We start from the raw sequence: 11,479 nt of genomic DNA on the forward strand, positions 1-11,479 counted from the left end.
GTATTTTAGTTTAATGTTTGCATGTTTTTCTGGTAACGCCTCGTACCTTAGCCCGACCTCGGATACGGGTAAGGGGTGTTACACTTTGAGCCAACCCCTGAGTCACTGGTACGAACTGTCTCAATCCATGCTGCTTCAGCACGAGCAAAGGGGCATAACCAATGGCACCCCAAATTCCTAATAGGGGGACCCAATCAAAACTGCCGCGTCGGTAAAGAACCTCACCAGGAATAATCCACGGAGCCCTCTACTCGACATCTTTCGACTGAAGGTTCTGAAGTAGCGCAATCCAATTCTCTTCTGGAACATCAACTCTCTTAGTTGAAGCTACTATGTCTTTCAACGGTGAATAATCCTCGAAGAAGACCCGACAAACCACCCTATCTATCAACCGAAAATGACTGTAGAACCAAGCCAGAAGTAACTGAGCACACCCTATAAACCTGCCAGCACCAGCCCTCCTACATGCACCTAAAGACCTGAATGTTTCCGCCAAAATTGCAGGAATAGAAGTGACCTTTTTACTGAGTCGATGAAAAAGATCCGTGGCTACCTCATCCACGTATCCCAAAGCCCTAGGGAAAACCATCAATCCATACAAACTTAAGGCAAAAACATCCACCTTCTTCGTCTCATCAGGGTGTGTCAGAATCAAATCTTTCAAAGCGTCCCACGAAATGCACTTGCACTCACCCTTTTCCTTAATTCAGGCCGTGGCCCACTACTCGCTCATCCCCGTAATAATCATCAATTTCTTCCAAAAAGTAAGGACACAAGTAGCTCGAGAATAGATCCTATCATTCTGAAACCTGGGACAACGAAGCAAGGCAGTTTACTCCTCCACAGTAGGTACCATATCTACTTCCCCAAAAGTGAAGCAACTGTACGCTGGGTTCTAAAATTGAGCAAGGGCTCGAAATAAGTACTCGTCTATCTGAACATCAAGCAAGTACGGTAAGTCTCCGTAATTACCGTAGAATAACTGCTTGGTCTCTTTGCCCCACTGATCCCAAATTTCCTTAAGCTCCTGGAGATTATTCTGCATGACACTAATACGAGTGTAATCTAACAACTCCGACACGTATCCCTCAGCTATACTATCTCCCTTTTCTAGTTGAGTTTGCTCAGACCATCTATGGACGTTGGCGTTGCCTTCCACTCTATCAAGAAGTCCGTTCTCCATAATAAAACTTCCTAACTTAGAAATTGATCGTGAACCGATATCTTTGTAAATGCAAAATGACATGCAAACAAAAGAAAAGAGATAGTCAGTATCACATGATATCAATAAATTTCAACGATAACTTATAAGGGTAATATCTAAAGTTTAAACCTAACTAAGTTGGGCTCATACGGTCTTTCGATATGACGTTGGTTCTAAAGTTTGAGGTACCCGAACCAGCAGATTCCTCGATTCTCACCCATTATAGGCTCATTTGAATCGAGTTCGGTCCAGGGGAATACATTTCCCTATGGCTACACGGAGATGAAAATCTCACGAAACCATAGGTACGGATGTATCCCGAAAGTGATCCACTATCCTGCACGGAGGCGAAAACCTCACGAAGGCATAACTTCTCACTCTTACTTAAGGGTGTGACAACGGTCATGCAAATGCAATGCGTATTAGGATATAGCAACACATGCAATAATACAAACACATGTAATGCAAAGAGAATTAAATTTTAAAATTTTTAATTTCCGACAAGAGATAATCAATTACACGGCTTGACTCTCTTATTAGTCCCCAGTAGAGTCGCCAAGCTGTCGAAACCATTTTTAAATCGAGTTTTGGAAAATGGGAATCAACTTTAAAAATGAAAACAGGAGTCGCCACCAATCTTTTTAGGTGCGATTGGATCACCTTTAAAACATTTTGTTTTAAAATCATTAGTTTTGGTCTACGAAATCAGAAAACGGGTTCGGGAGCCGGTTACGTACGAGAAAGGGTTAGCACCCTCGTAACGCCCAAAAATTGGTACCTAATTGATTATCAAGTGTCTTTAATGTCAGAGATTCAAAACTTTTAAGATGCCATCCCTTTTAGAATATTTTGATTTCTTGTAAATTAGAGTTCACTAGTATCAAAGTATTGACACTAAGTGAGCTTTTTAGAAATCCCTATCTCGAAACAACAAAATGCTATATCTAATAAGTTAGGACATATTGCTTTGCAATTCCAAGACAGTTGCTCACATTTTGCAAACATTTAAAAACTAAGAAGGGTACTTCATTATTCGAACTTAACGAGAAAAGTTGCAACCCAATAAGTTAGGGCACTACTTTCTCGAAATTTCCAAACACCAAGCATTGCCTTTATATTTTTTGAAAACTTTGGGGCCTTAAAATGATGCATGGAGAATTGTATTGTATTATAAATCATGCATAGTAACATATTATTGTAGTAGGTAAATAATACATGCATTTAAACAAAATCATGGCAGTAATATAAAGGTCTTGCATTAGATACATACATATAAAAATCATATATACATGGCAAATATTAACAATATACATACAAAGATATATATAGCATGTATTGAGAATGAATAAACAAAACATACAAACATACAAAGTAATACATAGACAATGTATGATATACAAAAAAGAGTAATACAATATCAATGTACATGTTCATGAACTGTAATATCGAATATAAAATAACATATAACACATGATAATATAAAAATACATAAAAGAATTAATATATATATAAAATACAATATGAGGTGAATAATTGTTAACAAAATATATATAATAAAAATATGATATTTAATAATAATTTTACAATAGTATTTGATTATACAATATACATATTAACAAAATATTTATAAAAGGGTAATAATTATGTATAAGATATATTGGTTTAAAAGTATGTGAGAGAACTTATAAAGTAACACATAATATAAAAAAATATAAAAAATTAATAATTAATAATTAATAATTTAAAATGAATACAATATGAGTTTTTAAAAAAATAATTTAATTTACAAATTTTAAAATTTTAAATAATATAATGAATAATATAAACATAAATAATATAATAGATAATATATGATATACATAACAAAAACAGTAAGTAATATAGAATAAAAATAAAAATATAATAAACGTTATATAATAAAATATAGTTTAAATATATAGGAAATAAGAAATATAATAGATATAATATAAAATAATAAAAGTATATCTGTAAAAACAATATATATAAATAGTTAATAAATATATAATACAAGTAAAAATAGAATAATTATAAAAAAAATAATGATGTAAAATAATAATAATTTGCGGAAAAAAACAATAGATAATAAATAATATTAATATATATAATAAAATAATTTTTCAATATATAATATAAAAATAGGGTAAAAAAAGCAAATTACAATATATGAAATATTTAAATATAAAATAAAATGAAAATAAATCTATTGGGCTAAATTTAAAATTCAGCAAAATTACTGGGCGAATTCAAAAGAAATGGAACTGAATTTAGGTCCTAATTAAAACGAGCGCAAAACAAAAGGGACTCATTGGGAAAATTTCCCTATTCCCAAAACGACTGCGTTTTAAACTGGGACTTAAAGCAACTACTTTAGGGATTAAATCACAATTGAGACAAAATATTAGGGTTAAATCATAAACAAAATAAAACTTAATTGTAAACACAAAAAGGCTGGAAGGATCAATTGGGTAATTAACCCAATCCTAAAAAACGCGCGGATCCTCCCCGGGTAATCGGGTCAACGCGCGGATCCTGGGGTTATGAAACGATGTCACTTCGTTAAGGCTATATAAGCCAACTTCTCAGCCTTAAACTCATTTGAAAACCAATTTTTTTAATAAAAAAACCTAAAATTTTCTCTAAAAGAGAGAGAGAAAGGAGAGAAGCTCCGGGCTCTGGCCTCTGTAGGCCTCGCCCTGGTCGTAGGCTTCACGCGCTGCCCTAAGGACCACCGCGCACGGTGTCTAGGGTTTGAAAAACCATTCCCTTCCTTCGCCAATCGTCAGGTAGCCTCCATTTTCTTTTATTTTCTTATATTATTTCTCAAATCAATGTATACAGGTCAGAAAACAAATAGATGAAAAAGAAAAGAATAAAAAAATGATTTGATTACCGTAAGAAACGAAAAAAAACTATTTTTTTTATTTCTTCTGCTCTAAATGGATACAGCTGCTAGTAAAATCTTTTTTCTGTATTTTTGTTTTTCTTTTTCTTTTCATTTACAGATTTTGCGAAAGGCTTTATAGCCTCAGACTACTGCCTATTTTGGAAAGAAATCAGAAGATTTCTTTCCATTTCCTGCTCTAGTGTATCTGCTGCCTTTTTCTTTGATTTCTTTCCTTTTCTTGCAAATACCCCGAAGATCTCGGTGATGGAAGGTTGCTAGCGTTGATGGAGGCCTGAAGTCTAGTGGTGACAGAGACGAGAAATTACAGCGTGCTTGGTGGCGACGATCGGGCTGTTGAATCTGTTTTTATCGTTTTAGGCCTTTTGGGCCACTTTAGTCTAGGGTCTGTTATTTAGGCTTGGGTGTAACCTGGTTTGGTTTAATTTGGGCTACGAGTGTATTTTGGGCTGCTGGGGTTTAATTCTTTTGGACTCTGTATATGGAATTTTAAAATAGATAAATACTTATTTATTTAACCCTTTTTATTCTATCTTCGGCCCGGTCAAATTTGGGCTAATACAAACTTTTTATTTATTTTTCACATAAAAATCTTATAATATAATTATTTAATTAATAAATACCTTTTATAAATAATAAATATCTATTAATACTTAAATACAAGCATTACATAAGTCATCAGACACACCGTTCATGATCATCGTTGTTACATTAAATCTCTTCATAAAGTCACAAAGGGAGTTATTCTCGCGCTGTCGGATGGCCATAAGATATGATGGGGACTACAAATGTAACATCATCGAAAAACCCTTGGTCGTAGTAGTATAATTTTGAATAATTATGAGTTGAATTTTTTAGAATAAATAAATATGATTTATATGCGTTAGTAGAGAATGTAGTAGAAGACTGTAGAAAATTTAAAATACTTATGTATTGAGAGATATTAATTCGAGATATAGAATAAATTATAAGGTTTTACAAAGTGTTGGGGTCAAAGTGAGAAATTAAAAGTAAAAATGATTAAATTGAATTAATGGTGAAATATGTGAGGACATGGAGAGCTATTTTACCAAGAGTTAGTGAATAAATATGATAGATAGATTTTATTTTACATTATTATGACATTATATTATATTAATTTATTATTATTATTATTATTATTATTATTATTTTAAGTAAAAGATGGATAAAGTTCTTTATCATTCTTTTCTCTCTTACATTATCATCATTTTTGGGAGAAGAGAACTGTATTTTCTCTTCAATTTTATCCTCCATCACCTTTAGTCCATTTCAATCTAAAAATCACCAAATCTCCATTAAAAACCTTGGCTAAATCAAGTTACCCACAACATAGTAAGCTTTGATTTTTTAATAAAAGTGGTGGGTTCATGCGTGAAGAGAGAAAATTTAGATGAAGTGAGAAACTAAGGTTTTAAGTTAACATTTTCATTATTTAGTACTTAGTAACATGTTTATTACAATTATTTATGGAAATGTTGTGAGATAAGTATCTTGGTTTCTTATGTTTTATGATACTGATACAGAATAAAAAGAAAGCCAAGGAATAAGAAGGAAGAGGTGTAGACAAAGGAAAACAAGTGGACAAAGTTTCAAGAAAGTATAGTTGGTTAAAATTTGAAAGTACTTTAGACTTATTTCCTACTTAATTAAGTTTTCAATTTATATGTTATTACTTGTAACTTAATAAGCATGTGAATAATCCATTGAAATGGTAAACGAATGTGATTAATGTTGATGTGAATTTATGTGAAGAAAAAAGAACTAAATTGTAAGTGTTGGAAAATTATGTATGAATATGAAAGTATGAAACTCGATTGCGCTTGTGATGAAAATTGAATTTGCAATAATTTTAAAGCACTTGTAGAAAAGTATTGAACTTGAGGGATATAGATGGCATGCCATTAGGAATACATTAGTGCACTAGTGAAATTTAGCACCCGGTGCTCCTAAACTTAGCACTTTAGTGCTTTTGTTTTAGCATGCTCATGTATTTATGACTTCAGTTCATTGACCCTTTTGGTTCACTCGAGTCTATAATTGGCGGAATTGAGAGATACATGAAAAATGTATGAATGACGAAAGTATGGTAAGTGGAATTGTGTAGATTAACCTTATTTTTATTGTGTATATTATCCATGGCTAATTATTGAGGTCATTATAAAAATATTTATTCATTCACTTGCTAAAATAGTACTTACTAAGCTGTCACAATCATAACGCGTGTTTTTAACACGTAGGAAAATATTGAGAGAAGTCTCATTTGAAGTGGCCAACCTCATCCTCATTACATCACCAAAGGAGTTTGTGAACTTAGATTTTTAGTTATATAGTGGCATGTATAGAGGGTTAGAATCATATAAATTTTTGTTGTAAATTAGTTATGTTGTTGTAAAACTATGTTATGCATTTTTAATCTTATTTTGTACTTTGGAATGATCTCCCTTATATGGATATACTTATGAGTTAAATGATGTTTTTGAATGTTATATGATACAGAATGTTTGAAGGTTGTTTATATTTAGTTTTAGGTGTTTTAGGTAATATGTCTCCAATGTCGCGAAATTCAATCTTTAGTGTTGTGACATCCGAAGCTAATGTCACGACATCTGAGTTTAGTGTTACAATATTGAGCATACTACTTTTAGTATTGCGACACCCATTTTGCAGTGTCACGACATGGATCTTATTTACCTTGTTTTGATTCGAATAAGCCCCGAACGACACCTATTTGTAACCAAACTTTAAAGTAATCTTAGAAATGACTTAAATAAGTCCAAATGAGTATATTTATGTAAAGTTGAAGTCTTGAAATTGATGCTCAAATTAAGTTACCTTTTGAGTCCAAATGTGATATCTCTTGCTCGGGACGTATCGGTTCATTCCAGGTAAGAGGTGTTATAACAGAGGGGCCTTGTTAGCCAAAAATATGTTCATGAATAATAGGCTAACTAATCGAAACTATGGATGAGCACTGGTGAGAGCGAAAAATACCATTTTTAGGCAATGTTGGAGAGAGTCATAGAGAAGGCTTTGCTTTTAACTTCATCATAGGCCCCAAGTGTGTTCATATGTTTGTTGTAGTGGACAAAATGGTCCTTCAAGTCATCTATTCCACTGTAAGACAACTTAGGGAATTTAAAGGTGGCCAAAGGTTATGAACCAAAACTGACGGGGTCAAAGGTTCATTGGCATAAATCCATAAAGCTTTATAAGACTTAGAACCCTTGACCTTTTGCAGCAACTTCAACTTGAAAGCTACTATCTGTTTTTCAATAGAGGTTACTTTGCTGCGGACTTGACCACGCCCCGGCGTGCATGTATCGAGGCTGAAAATCAATACAAAATAGTCAATAATAGGGTGGTATACTACAAGTGTGACAGGTCAAGTTGTAATATTTTTAATGTTACAATGGAACACTCAAGCATTCAAAGGATCAAACCCAAGAGAGTTCAAGGACAAAGTGATTCCTATGCAATAAGCATGCAAATGGAAAGTCTCGCTAACTATTAGCTAAGTATCATATTACGACAATTCATAGTCAAGGGTAATTTATACTTATCGGTTACCCAACACTATGTAGAACCAAATTATAAAACAAGAAAAATTACACAATTAATTAACTTCCATGTTGTTAATTAGTCTTTGGATTAGGGATCTAAGAGGCTTAAACTTTTAATTAGCTCAATTTCACCTTTCAGTCACCATGTTACCAAATTAGAAGATTTAGTCCATTTTATCTCTCAATCTCACTAAACTAACTCGGACTAAACTAATCGATGTTTAAAAAGATCTCTCAATCTCACCTATCTATATATTCCTTTAAAGGCATCAATTATAAGTTTTGAAGTTTATTCAATTTAGTCTAGTTTTTAGAATTTAATCATTGTACCAAAAACCAACCAAACAACCATCAACCAACCACCATAAATTTAGCTACTCCCATCATTCCAATACAAATAAAAACCCAATAAGCATTCAAACCATACATCAGATTAAGCACAAAAGTAAGGTTTAAAAAAATCTTAGTGATTTCTTGATGGTTGTCTGGAGAAGATGAAGATGGCAACAAATGTGGGTGAAAAATAACTCTAAAGTTTAGATTTTCATCTAAGAAAATGAAATGGAGCTGAGCTGAGCTATATTAATGGCTAAGGATTAAACTAAAAATACAAGTAGATTTGGAGTGCTAAAGTGCAAATAAAACCAAGCTACAGTAAAAGCTAACTAACTAACATCAAAACCAAAAAAAGCTTAAACTAAACCCTAAAAAAAATCTTAAATAAACCTTAGAAGACAACTAGAAAGCTAAAAAGATGAAAGGAAAAGTAAAAAGTAAACAACCACTTTAGTTCTCAGCCAAAAGTGGCTTTTAACATCTAATTACAACCAAAAATTTTAGACCAAAATTTCCTTAGACATTGTATTTTGATTGGTGTTGGTGTTGGACAAAAACTACCCCTGCAGTCAATTTTCTTCTCGTCAGGCAGCGATATCACAATACCTAAAATTGAAATTGGGAGTCTTGGGGGTCACAGTGTCATGATACCTATCTTTGGTATTGCGATATCATTGGAGTTTGCCTCAATCTTCTTCACTTCAACACTGTTAGGGTTATCACGACTTTCATGGCCTCAATGTCACTATACGCCCCTCTAAATGATAATTTCTTCGAGTTCGGGCCATTATCGACTTCCTACACCAACTCAATCATATATTTAGGTCCCTATGGCGCCATCTGGCCAATTTGGATCTCAAAAGGACATAAAACTAACAAAAGCCATTTATTAACAACAAAAACTAAAAATCGACAAAAGTAAAAAAAAAAGACACCTAAATTGCATGAGAATAAGCTCCTCGAGTGTAATAGAGAGCCTAATTTGATGTATCAAATTACAGCATGTCAGTACTCCTTAGTCTGAATGGATAACTGGTCGAACATCTTCCATAATCTAATTAGTATTACTATCCTTTTGATTTCTATAGACAACTAATTGAGTAAAATCTTCTAGTGGATAGGATCAAACAAGCTGGTCTCATTGGCAGTGTTTTTAGCTGCACACAACTCTGCTATCATTTAATCGTTGTAGGCATTCTACAGGCCCAACAAGCATTGACACTCTTGCTATTCCTAAAATAGGTGTTGTTGGGCCAAGAGTTGGTTTTCCATAAGACACATCTTCTCTTGCATCTCATTGACTTGCTGTTGAGAGGCATATATTTGTTTTTGCTAGGATGTCTAATTTGGGCGTACAATAGACACAGTGTGGTGAGATTGGAAAGTATCTAGACTGGAAATATATTGGCTCAAGACTTGGTCTCTAAGATCTCGAAGAGAAGTTCCATGCAAGATTTGAGTGTCTAGGGCAATCAGTGGCACAACTACGGCAATAGCAAAATCAATTAAATGAGTGGAGAAAGGGATGTTGAGGGAAGCCATGAGCTAAGGAAAAACCTTAAGAGGAGTAACAACTGGGTGGGTCATCATCTAAGTGCTAGGAGAAAGAGTTTGGTTTGAAGGGAGCTCAGTGTTAGCAAGGTCTTTGTCGTTCCCTTAAAAGGAATTGGTAGAGTTGGTGGAGTTGGTGGGGTTAGAGGAGTTGAGAGTAGCATCTTTTCGGGTCTAAGACATTGTTCAGTCCATGCTTACTGACCGTGCCCTAGCATGCATACACCGTGTCTGAGAATCAACACAAAAAAATTATAATATGGTGGTATACTGTAAATGTGATAGGTCGAATTGTAATATTTTTTTAATGTTACAACGGACACTCGAGTTTTCCAATGATCAAATCCAAGGGAGTTCGAGGACAAAGTGATTCCTAAGCGACAAGCATGTAAATAAGAAGTCTAGCTAACTACTCGTTAAGTACCATATTACGGTAATTCGTAACCAATGGTAAATTACACGAATCAACTACCTAACACTAAGAATGACCAAATTATAAAACAAGAAAAATTACACAATTAACAATTCAAGAAACACAAGTGGTCGGCTGGCTTCCATATTATTGATTAGTCTTTGGATTAGGGATCTAAAAGGCTTAAATTTCTAATTGGCTCATTTTTACCTCTCGACCACCATTTTACAAAATTAGACAATTTAGTCCCATTTATCTCTCGGCCTCACCAAACTAACTCGGGATAAAGAAATTGGTACTCAATAGGATCTCCTTTAGGTCTCACCTATCTATATGTTCCCTTAGAGGCATCAATTCTAATTTTTGAAATTTGTTCAATTTAGTCCATGTACCAAAAATAAACCAAGCAACATTTCAATCAACAAACCACCATAAACTTAGTTACTAACATCATTTCTATACAAAAAAAACCCAATAAACATTCAAATCATACATTAAAATAAGCATAAAAAAGGTTAAAGAAATCTTAAAATTTTCTTGATTGTTGCTTGAAGAAGATGAATGAGGCAACAATGGTGGTTAAAAACAAACTAAAGTTTAATTTTTTATCGAAGAAAAGAAAATGGAGTTCAGTTATATTAATGACTAAGGATTAAACTGAAAATACAAAGAGAGTTGAAGTACTAAAATGTAAATAAAACCAAGTTATAGTGAAAACTAACAAACTAACGTTAAAACCAGAAAAAACTTAAAACTAAACCTTATAAAGGAATAATAAGCTAAATAGAAAGCTAAAAAGATAATAATACAATAAAAGTGAACAGCCTCCTAGTTCCTCATCCAAAAGTGGCTTTTAACATCTTATTACAATCCAAAATTTTTTACCAAATTACTCCTGGACGTTGTATTTTGATTGGTGTTGGTGTTGGAAAAAAACTACCCTTGTAGTAAATTTTCTCCCCATCAAGTAGTGGTATTGTGACACCCAGGCTTCGGTGTCGCGATACCCAAGACAATATCGAACTAGGGGGTATTTAGGGCTCTATGTCACAATATCCATCCTTGATGTCGCGATATCACTGAAGTTGGTCTCAATTTTCTTCACTTCAGCACTTTCAGCGGTATCACGACTTTCATGGCCTTAATATCGTGATACCCACTTTGAATGAAGATTTCAAGCTCCGGCCATTATCGACTTCCTACACCAACTCAGTCACATCGTTAGGTCCCCCATGGCGCCCTTTGGCTAATTTGGGTCTCAAAAGGGCATAAGACTAACAAAAATCATTTATTAGTAACAAAAGCTAAATTTTGAAAATTAAAGAAAAGACACCTAAATTGCTTGAGAATAAGCTCATCTAGTGTAATGGAAAACCTAATTTGATGTATCAAATTACAGTAGATCGTTCACCACACCAATTGTTGATATTAAATACAAAAAGAGAGGAGGTAACGAGGAGTTAGTGGTAGTT

General features: G+C 33.5%; 1 long non-coding RNA gene across 1 annotated transcript; it reads left to right on the top strand.

Annotated features, from left to right (window-relative positions):
- Nucleotides 1-3,572: 3,572 nt before the first annotated feature.
- On the top strand, nucleotides 3,573-4,645 carry LOC107894901 (uncharacterized). The gene is made up of 2 exons (XR_001683313.2): nucleotides 3,573-4,008; nucleotides 4,228-4,645. It is a non-coding gene; the product is annotated as an uncharacterized lncRNA (long non-coding RNA).
- The last annotated feature ends 6,834 nt before the right edge of the window (nucleotides 4,646-11,479 follow it).

This window comes from Gossypium hirsutum, chromosome A12 (assembly GCF_007990345.1).
Source record: "Gossypium hirsutum isolate 1008001.06 chromosome A12, Gossypium_hirsutum_v2.1, whole genome shotgun sequence".
NCBI classification, from domain to species: Eukaryota; Viridiplantae; Streptophyta; class Magnoliopsida; order Malvales; family Malvaceae; genus Gossypium; species Gossypium hirsutum.